Genomic DNA, 9,952 nt, shown 5'->3' on the forward strand with positions numbered 1-9,952 from the left:
TAACAATAACATATGAAGCTGGCAAAGAGCATAACTTGGATAACCATCTGAGAGTACAGAGATTCTCACCATCTGAGAGGACAGAGATTCTCACCAACATTTGAAAGAACAACAGAGAATCCAAGATTCCCTTTGAATTTGTGTGGCTCCCTCAATACCAAGTGAATAACAAGCAGTCTTGGAAATTCGAAGGTCATCACGCAGGGATTAAAAGACACAGTCAGCTTTACCCAGACAGAGCGAAAACCTTACCTCATAAGATTGGGGTTTAAGCTGGTAAGCAGGAATTACTTACTTTATTATCACACAACAAGGAGTCTTTTTTTCCAAAAGAAATCCGTTTCTACAGCATACAAAAAACCGTATATATATATATATATAAAATTTTAAATACATCATTATAAACACACATTTTCCCTACAGATCTGTCGAAGGAGAACAGCCCGAAACATCAGCAAGTAACAGCTCGTGGGCAAAATTTAAGAATTTTTTTCACTGTGGAAGGCAGTCAAGAAGGTGAGTAACATTAAAATGCTGAATATAAATTGAGATTTATAGAGAGCATGAAAATACAAGGATAAAAAGGAGAGATGAGATAGAGAAAATAAATATTGATCTTTATAGATATTGGTAAATATATTAAGAAGTTGCATTGCACAAGCTTTCAAGAACTCAAAAAAGACATTTAAAGATACTTTCTGTGGTCTTTAAAGTTTATACAATTCATTATCACCTCTTTGAAAACATTGGGTACTACAATGTGTCACAGTCTACTATGAACAAACGGCTAGATTACGAGTTTTGCGTTATGAGTAAAATTGCAGCGTTAAAGGGACATGAAACCCAAATTTTTAATTTCATGATTCAGATAGAGAATACAATTTTAAACAAGTTTCTATTTTACTTCTATTATCTAATTTGTTTTATTCTCTTGGTATCATTTGTTGAAGGAGCAGCAATGCACTACTGGTTTCTAACTGAATGAATGGGTGAGCCAATCACAATCAATATATATATATATATATATATATATATATATATGCAGCCACCAATCAACAGTTAGAATCTAGGTTCTCTGCTGCTTCTGAGCTTTTCTAGATAAACATTTCAGGATAACAAGAGAAGGAAGCAAATTAAATAATAGAAGTAAATTGTTTAAAATTATATTCTCTATCTGAATCATGAAAGAAAAATTTGTGTTTCATGTCCCTTTAAGGCTCATAACGCTGCTTTTTCACTACCGCTGCTGTTACAAGTCTTGTAGGTACAGCTGTCCCGCACACTTTTTTGACCGTACCGCAAATTAACTTACGCAATTTTCGTAAAGTCTTTTTTTCAATGGGACTTCCATAGCGCCGGTATTACAAGCTTTTTTTTGGAGGCCAGAAAGTGAGCGGTACAGTAGTGTAAGGTTAGGTGTTAGTGTAATTTTACAGGTAAAATTTGTATTTATTTTATCTAGGTAGTTAGTAAATAGTTAATGACTATTTAGTAATTATTCTACCTAGTTAAAATAAATACAAACTTGCCTGTAAAATAAAAATAAACCCTTATCTAGATACAATGTAACTATTAGTTATATTGTATCTAGCTTAGGGTTTATTTTACAGTTAAGTATTTAGTTTTAAATAGGAATTATTTAGTTAATGATAGGAATTTTTATTTAGATTTATTTTAATTATATTTAAGTTAGGGGGTGTTAGGGTTAGGGTTAGACTTAGGTTTAGGGGTTAATAAATTTAGTATAGTGGCGGCGGCGGCGTCTGGTGCGGCAGATTAGAGGTTAACAAATGTAGGTAGGTGGTGGCGATGTTAGGGGCAGCAGATTAAGGGTTAATAATATTTAACTAGTGTTTGCGATGCGGGAGTGCGGCAGTTTAGGGGTTAATATGTTTATTATAGTGGTGGCGACGTTGGGGGCGGCAGATTAGGGGTTAATAAGTGTAGGTAGGTTGCAGCGACATTGGGGGCGGGAGATTAGGGGTTAATACGTATATATAATGTAGGTGTCGGCGATGTTGGGGTCAGCAGATTAGGGGTTAATAAGTATAATGTAGGTGTTGGCGATGTCCGTAACGGCAGACTAGGGGTTAATAAATATAATGTAGGTGTAGGCGATGTTGGGGCAGCAGATTAGGGGTTAATAAGTGTAAGATTAGGGGGGGTTTAGACTCGGGGTTCATGTTAGGATGTTAGGTGTAAACATAAATTTAGTTTCCCCATAGGAATCAATGGGGCTGCGTTACGGAGCTTTACGCTGCTTTATTGCAGGTGTTAGGCTTTTTTTCAGCCGGCTCTACCCATTGATGTCTATGGCGAAATTGTGCACGAGCACGTACAACCAGCTCACCGCTGACTTAAGCAGTGCTAGTATTGGAGTGTGGTATGGAGCACAAGTTTGCTCTATGCTCACTTCTTGTCTTTTAACGCCGGGTTTAGGAAAACCTGTAATACCAGCGCTGTAGGTAAGTGAGCGGTGACAATAACGTGCAAGTTAGCACCACACCCTTCTTACCGCAAAACTCGTAATCTAGACGAAAATTTCCTTAGGAAGAAATGTGGCTATAATATTTATGTTATGGTGGAATATACATGAAAAGTTATTTGTGTTATCCAGCCTGGGATGCAATTTAATTCATTAAAAAGAGTTCCCCTGCCCCTGTATTGTATATATGTATATCATATATGTGTATATAATGCATCACATTCACAGCATTACACATGTCATATGTGCCCAATAACATTTTCACCAAGGCAATATCACAGCAGAGAATGTTGCCAGTAATATGTTGTATTCCAGAACAATAGTGACAGGGAGACAAGTCATATAGTCAGGTGATCTCCTTAGATGTAAAGCTATGAGGGTCAGAATGCCAGTCAGGACTTTACTGTAGCGTAATTACTTTTATCATAGTAATGCTAATGACACTGATCTACCAAATTATATCCACCCATGCCATCTTTATAAGGTTAATATTAAGGACAAGACATGTATAAACATATACCGAGAGAGATACTGACATATGATTATAAATATTACATGATTAAAATAAAATGTACTTATTACCTTCAGATCTGCTGGAGCAGCCCGTGCACCACCTACCTGTTGGGCAAGGATCCAGCGTTTTTTTAGATGCTGAACCCTCCACCAAATGTAAGTATCATAAAAATATGTAATCTAAATGGAGATTTTTAGAAAGAAAACATAAGGATAGGCAGAGTAAGAGATGATAGAGAGAATCATATTTATTTTTGACAGATTAAAATAGATTTTAATGGACAGATTGATTCATACAATGAGATGATGCATTGCAAAATATTTGAAGACCTCAGGAAAAGACATCTGACTAAGAGATTTCTGAGGTTTTGAAAACCAATACAATATACTGTGTCCCTCTATGAATAAATTGGTCTGTAAGAACTATCAGCATTAGTTTTGAACAATGGCTCCCATTCCAATCAATCATAAATTCCATGTGAAGTGGGGAGCGTGGCTTTTATATGTGGTTTTTCACACTGTACCACATTACATATTGTTCACAAACTTGTATTTGTGGTACGGAAATTTACTATAAACCTGTGCAGGATAATTCTGCATCAGTTTTCTATTTGATTACAAAGCACTTTTTGAAAACTTTTTAATGGATTATTGGACTTTTTAAATTAAATACTATGTGCAAGTTTTTGCTCATGCCCACTTCACATTGTTTAAAAAAAAACAAACTTTTTTTTAAAAATAAAAGTAAAAATATAATCCAAATCTTTTTATCTTAATGATTAGGGGCTAGATTACAAGTGAAGCGCTAATTTTAGTGGCTGGTTATTACTACCGCGAGCTCGCAAGATTTCTGGTTAATTTGATAAATATGCCTCACATGCCCCAAAATACAGTGTAGTGTATTTTATTAAAAAAATTAAAATTTTACCATTTCTATTTTTTAATAAAATAACTGCACTAGGCAGTATTTTGTGGGTAAGGCAGGTAAGGTTGGCAGGAGTGTAGTGTAGTGTGAGAAAAAAAAACCAGCACTGAAAAGTGCGTTTACATTGCGGTGTATGGGAACTGTGTGTTCCCTGTAAATATATATGCTTATATACATATATATTTGTGTGTCAATAACTGTATATACACATATTAACACCTTGATATATATGTATATAGTCATATACATATATATTTATATTTGCTGACATCACTGCGCTACTTACCCCCATCTCTGACGGCATCAGAACAAGGCTCCCATTGGAGCCTACAGAAGCGTGAGCGCAATGTTTCCTAGCAATGTGAAAGTGAGCTTGTTCGCATTGCACTTAACTTGTAATATCAGCACACCTACGCGATATTTAGCACTCCACTTGTAATCTAGCCCTAAATGTAAAAAGCTCAAATCAGACATTTAAGCAGTCACCATTAATATAGAATGTATTAGCCAACAAGTTTTATTTTGGCTATGCATCTTTTGACTTGCGCTATTCTTCTCTCTCAGAAATTCTTCTCTGTCAGTACCATCTACTTACCCACGGATTGTGATTAACGGCTCCCTAACTTTGGCTTGTTTATGGACTTTGGACTTTGCTTTGCCCCTTGGATTTGATGACCCGGCTTTGACTGCTTTACCGGTATCCTGACCTTGGCCTGTACACCTGACGATTCTCATTCTCTGCCCTTCTGGATTTGTCGCCTTTGGATCTTCCACCTTGTCGCCATAACATAATCTACTGCTAAGAACCTCTATCCTCTGTGCACCCTCCTGCAAATTAAGTACTAGTAAGTAGCAGTTAAATGTAGTGCCTTGAAATGGGATATTATGGAGGATCACTCTAAAGGGGATACTTTTCCACATGTATCAATAGATTATTTAGTTATTCCTATATTTTTTCTTTTCGAATTTAGCATCCCTCCAGAAATACATTTCTACTGGGAAAGCTAAGGTTTTCCTTTCATTAATTATTATATCCTTCCTTACTCTATGATTACAATCACATGATTTCACACAAGACAGGGGTCTATAACCCCCCAGTCCATGTAATATATTTCTGTGTTCAGCAAACTATTCTGCAGGTTATTCTATTTTCTCACAAAGCAATGCTTTATCATCACACATGTGCCTGTGGAACACAAGAAGTATAGATGGGAATGTGTGAAGAAGGGTGTCTGGACACATTTAAAAATCTAAAAGTCTTATGCAACATTTATAAATAACAAAGGACCTGACACTTTGCACACTGCAGGCAATCAGTGCACACAAATACACCCTCATACACTGCTTAGCAACTGTAAGAATAAAATGTTATTGAACCTAAAGGGGTTAAGAGCCAGCATATAGAGTATTGTTACTTTTAGAAATTGTTTCCTATTCTCATGAAGATCAGAGCTACAAGTTGCACTGCTATCAAGCTGTTTCCATAAGTCACACTCTGCATAGGGATCTATAGAGAAAGACATACAAAAATAAATATATTTTGCCATGAAATATATAACAAATTACACAGTTTTGTTTAATAAAAAAGTGGAAAATATATACAATTTATATATTATATGATAAGCTACAAACTGCTTTACAGTGGACATCAGCACAAATAGGGTAATGACAGAGAACAGGTGGGTGCGCACGTGAGCCATACAACCCCAATGTGTTTATTACCTGTGTCTGCGGGTCTACAAGGTACACAATAGGTTGTTGTAATGTAAACATAGCAGCATGATGATCCTCTGTGTATCTACAGGAAGCAGGTTATGTGCTGTCAATCTCATTAAGTCATCCAATCAAAAGCCTGTGTTATTTATGGGTTGTGGGTGTGTGCAACCAGGCAGCTTTAAGGAGGTATAGATAAAGGCATATTTTTTACACTTTTGGCTCTGTGATGGGTATTTTTCCATATAAGTGAAACTGAAACAATCAAGTAGCTGTTCATTCTGCCCTAAATCGCACCACATAAGTTGTCCCTCAGAATTTCTAATTATTCCTGGTAGTAGCAGACCTACACAACAGAGGGACCCCACCAAAGGTAACTCAGTAGAAAGCAAAAGTATTAATATACATTAAAGTATTAAAATACATTCTGCTCTGTATAATGATTTTGAGGATAGATAGATAGATAGATAGATAGATACATTAGGATTGTACACATTCTGCACACACCTATGTATGGACTGGCTGTTATGGGCCCCCTCCAGCACTTGGGCTCTGGTCGCTGCACCAATGGTAGTTCCGCCCCTGATTCCTGGTCCTTCCCTGCACTACACTTCCTCGCTAACATATCAACCTGCCTGGTTTTGACGATTTTTGAGTTGTCAGCAGTCTTACGAACAGCCTGACAGGCATATTTATTATAATTTAAAACATAATAGGCCATTATAAAATAAAGCTTAAAGGAACACTGAACACAAATGTTTTCTTTCGTGATTCAGATAGAACATGCAGTTTTAAGCAACTTTCTAATTTACTCCAATTATCATTTTTTCTTTGTTCTCTTGCTATCTTTTTTTGAAAAAGAAGGCATCTAAGATAAGGAGCCAGACAATTTTTGGTTTACCAAAAATGGGCCGGCATCTGAACTTAAATTCTTGCTTTTCAAATAAAGATACCAAGAGAATGAAGAAAATGTGATAATAGGAGTAAATTAGAAAGTTGCTTAAAATTGCATACCTATCTAAATCACGAAAGAAAAAAATTGGGTTCAGTGTCCCTTTAATAAAATAATAATACATTTTAGGGTCCCAAGCAAAAAATCATATCTATTATGAATTACATTTTTGTGGATTATTTTTTGGTGGTGCAAAGCCAATGGTGTCCATATTGGGGAGTCACCACTTTTCATGGTAAGTCTGAAAATTGTTCATTTTCTTTCTTAGAAATGGAAATACACACTGCACACTTCCTAAAGCTAATCCTGATATATATATATATATATATATATATATATATATATATATATATATATATATATATATATATGTGTGTGTGTGTGTGTGTACCTAACTGGCTTTAGAAGAGCTTATCATATAGCAAACTTCAAAACAATACAGGTTTGTCTAACATAATAACCATGACTAGCCTTGTCTACTCCAGTAACAAGTGCTGATTGGCTCCTTCTTTTAAGGCAAATGGTGGGGGGAGTTTGTCTGTGGAAAAAATTATTGCAGCAAATAAGGTAATTTGTTTTTAAAATGTTTACACTTTGTGAATATTTGTTTCTATAGCAAATGTCTTGTAATTAGAAGATAGTGCTGCTTTAAAACCACTATGTTGTAGTTGACTGAGAAAAGAACCTAGATATTTTTTTATTATACCTGAATGTATGTCTGTGGGTAATACATTTTAATTTTTCAGCAACTATATTTCTAAAATGTCATTTTACTTTCAGGTGGCAAAATCATATGCGCCCTCAGAGATCAACACTTTCGCCATCACCATCTTTACCATCATACGACATCTGATTCTCCATTTGAATATAAAATACTACAAGTGCAAACTTTATCCCTAGAGACTCTGCTGGATCTTCCCAAAACTGATCCGGTCATTTATATGATTATATCTATCAGATATCTGCATTTGTAGACAGTAAAAACTGATTTTACCTCAAATAAACTTTCAAAATTTGTTTTATTAATTTGTATGTTGTTTAATTTTACAAAATTCTTCTAGGATTTTTTTTTAAACATAGTATACACTTATAGCAAAGTCTAATATTTTGTTGTCAAGGAAAATTGAAATTGTATAAAACAAATAAAGTTAAACCTGGAAAGTGCATTTATGTGACAAAAAAATGTTAAATAGGGAAAATGAAAAATGAAAATAAATTAGAAAATTCATTTTGAGTTAATTGGTTCATTGCCGAACCCCTGATTTCTTATCAGCATTCATAGATAATGATCATACACACATACACAAGGTATTACATTATGGCCTCTAGTTAACAAAGTCTGATTTCCGGCGATGTCTGTCCGCCTGCTCAGAGCAGGCGAACAGGTTTTGGAGCAGCGCTCTTTGTGACCGCTGCTTCATAACTGCTGTTTCTGGCGAGCCTGCAGGCTCGCCAGAAACACGGGGCATCAAGCTCCATTCGGAGCTTGATACATATGCCTCTATATCTTTGTGCACTTGTAACACAGTAATACTTTAATATCTCTCTATAATATTTCAGGCTATGAATTATGTGAATACGCAAAAAGAAAATGAGTAAACTGTTAAAACACAAACAATAATAAATCAAACAGAAAACAAGTGCAAAAAGGATATGTCCAAAAAAGTCAATTGGAGACAAAGTCCCAACTCAAAATGTGCATAAGTGATCCCCGGGATTACTTTTCAGTGGAAATAGTGGCAGTCAAACTCCAAGGGTTAACCTCAAACAAAACAGATCAAGTGAAGACTACAGGGTTAATGTAAGTTGTATACTAACATACTGCAGAGCTTCATATCAAGTTCTAGATACAAAAACAAAAGGAAACTCCAGCAGGAGCAGATAGAAGTGAACTCAGATGAATGTTAAAACTATTTATTAAAATGTGTTAAAGTCACAGGGGTTCACAGAGAACAACCACAGCTAGGACATCCGTATATTGCACAGACTGCATATTGTAAACAATGTCTATGATTACGGTTTGAAATTCAGAAGGTTGGTCTCCACCCACAATGCGACATCACACACTCAGATCCACTTCCTAAACTATTAAGCCCTATACTGCCAATAGCCTATCGCAATACACTTTCTAACCTATTAACCCCATACCGCAAATAGCCCCCCACAATAAATGTTGTAACCTATTAACTCCTATACCGACATAACCCCCCACTGCAAACTACCCTTACACTGCTTAACTGCTATACCACCATAACCACCAACGCATCACCCTAACCTTTTAACCACTAAACCTATTAACTAATTTAGTAGGGCCTTGCCCTAAAGTCAGTTCTTTTGCCCAATGAAAAGGAGTTAGCTGTACATTCCAGAGGGAGCTTATATGACGTAGGTGTAGGCGTTCTGTGAAAGTTAGTCAGGCATTCCAGGAAAGTGTCTTGCACTTTGAATGGTATACATCGCCAGCAGTGCATTATATTCCAATTTCAGAAGTTACAAGTAGGGTGTCAGCCATGTTTGTCTTGCCACCTTTTCAGTGGCAATACTGTACAGTACAAGGCAGGTAGTGTCACACAGGCATTATTTGAAGTTTTCTTGCACTGAAACTGTATTTGATTTCGGTGCAGTGTAGGAACACTTGAAATACAGGCCCCATGCCCGCTGAAAGTGCAGACAAGTGGCAATGTCGACGGACTTTCGCAGAAGTCACAATCTCTATTATTTACTATGGGAGACACATCGCCACTCGCTGGTCCGCCCCTTTTTTTAGAATATATTGACAGACCAATGGACTGCAAGACCAGAAAGACAGTTTTTCATCAGTCTGTTGATGCTTTGAATGTCAGGGCCATAGTGAGAAACTGCCCAATGGCATCACCACTTCTTCATTGCTCATGGTTAGTGGAGGGTTCTTTAGGAACTCATATCTAAACGATCTCACCTTTTAGCAGTATGTGCAACCCCTCATTTAAAAGAGAGAATTCTTCCTAAGCTGCATGGAAATCACATGCAACAATAGCTACTAGTAAGTTTTGGGTAAGAGGGGGGTTATTATGGAACACATGAACACATAGCTTCCTTATTTGAACTAGAGGGACATGCAACCCATCTTTTAAAGGACTGGAAATTCCTCTTAAATATGAGAGGTCACTTGTCCCCTTAGGATGCAGGTGAAATGGTAATCACCTGCACCTGTTAACATCTAGGGGGATTTTCCTATGGAGGGGATGAGGTTATTTGGGAGCCCATAACTCGCATAAGATATTTTTCCCTAACTTTAACTAACCAAGAACTGGAACATCTAACTACCGAGTAACCACGACACCAGTTACAACATCTGTGAAATTTGATAAGATAGAAGTCCATG

General features: G+C 36.4%; 1 long non-coding RNA gene across 1 annotated transcript; it reads left to right on the forward strand.

Moving 5' to 3' along the window:
- The first annotated feature begins 447 nt into the window (after nucleotides 1-447).
- Nucleotides 448-4,654, forward strand: LOC128655702 (uncharacterized). The gene is made up of 3 exons (XR_008401884.1): nucleotides 448-516; nucleotides 3,074-3,154; nucleotides 4,488-4,654. It is a non-coding gene; the product is annotated as an uncharacterized LOC128655702 (long non-coding RNA).
- The last annotated feature ends 5,298 nt before the right edge of the window (nucleotides 4,655-9,952 follow it).

This window comes from Bombina bombina, chromosome 4 (assembly GCF_027579735.1).
Source record: "Bombina bombina isolate aBomBom1 chromosome 4, aBomBom1.pri, whole genome shotgun sequence".
In the NCBI taxonomy this organism is placed as follows: Eukaryota; Metazoa; Chordata; class Amphibia; order Anura; family Bombinatoridae; genus Bombina; species Bombina bombina.